Source organism: Dendrobium catenatum, unplaced genomic scaffold (assembly GCF_001605985.2).
Source record: "Dendrobium catenatum unplaced genomic scaffold, ASM160598v2 original_scaffold_164731, whole genome shotgun sequence".
In the NCBI taxonomy this organism is placed as follows: domain Eukaryota; kingdom Viridiplantae; phylum Streptophyta; class Magnoliopsida; order Asparagales; family Orchidaceae; genus Dendrobium; species Dendrobium catenatum.
In genome coordinates, this window is record NW_021483156.1 from 1 (window position 1) to 1,237 (window position 1,237).

General features: G+C 34.6%; 1 long non-coding RNA gene across 1 annotated transcript; it reads right to left on the reverse strand.

Moving 5' to 3' along the window:
* Positions 1–177: 177 nt before the first annotated feature.
* LOC114578809 lies at positions 178–876 on the reverse strand. Its single transcript, XR_003699754.1, has 3 exons — positions 743–876; positions 577–636; positions 178–503 (listed from the first exon to the last, which is right to left on the reverse strand). It is a non-coding gene; the product is annotated as an uncharacterized LOC114578809 (long non-coding RNA).
* Between the last annotated feature and the right edge of the window lie 361 nt (positions 877–1,237).

Sequence of the window (1,237 nt, forward strand, 5' to 3'; positions counted from 1 at the left end):
ACATTTCCTCCTAAACATATAATCTCCATTAATGATGATACCACTTGTTGACAATCAATTTATGGAAGCTGCTCACAAAAAAAACAGCAACTTCAAGAAGCTGCTACACCCGCGGTGCTTGCTAGTTACCACTACAAGAAGGAAAATTTTTTAACACTAAAAGGTGCACTTCCGCACCCAATAGTAGAGGAGGAGGATCCACAAATCAAAGTATCATATGCCAAATTTATTTTAAGATTTGCCACAACAATACCTATAGTATATGGAAACTAAGTTAGGAACATCCTTTAGTCAGAGAATTTCTTGTAATGCATATTTCTCTTGCATTCATTCAAATACCAATATACAATGTAAAATTAAAAAGAATTACATTTAAAACTTTAATTTGCATTACTTACCTTCTTGATGGTTTGCTTCTTCCAAACCTTCACTTCTTACTTTTCTTCTATTATAAATCACTCCAAAGCCTCCTCTTTGCATAAGACTATATAATCTATATCATCCTAAATTATGATTTGCATAAGAACTTTATTGAGTTGAACTAGTATAAAAGATAAAGAAATTTAGGATTCTTACCTTTGTCTATCTTCTAAGATTTAGTCACTCTTCAATTCGAACGTCTTAAATTTTCCTTCACTGTTTCAATTATTAGTTTGAAAACATACATCAACTTACACTTCAATCATATAGTTATGTATTAATCATATTTAAATCTTAATAATTCTTGCACAAGTTTACTTACCTAACAATATCTTCTCCACAAGCACTTCACTGCACAGAAATCTGAATTACACTACTTTCACTGGCTTCTCTTCCGGTCAATAGTGTTGAAATCCTCTTGTACTATCAATTCAACCATTTCCCTTCAGCATTTTTGCCGCAGAACTCTTTCATCAATGTTTTGAGCATCTTGCTATAGGAAATATTACCCAACTCCTTCCTCAAAGTGTTGCACTTCACTGCAGGAATGCTGCCTAGGGAGTTCCGAACTTTACTACAGTAATTCCATGCTATCGCTTCCAAGCCAACTCTCCGCTTCTTGCTACAGTAACGGAACCATTGTGCCGAACTTTGCTACAGGATTTCTCTGATTTCCTTTACTGAACCAGCGGCAGTTTCCTATGAATGATTTCCATAGATGGATAAAAGAGTGGGTCCCACTCTACAACCGACTTCCAATAGTTTCCTCCCTAAAGCATATATTCGGCTGCTAATTAAAAACTCAGTTAATTATTTT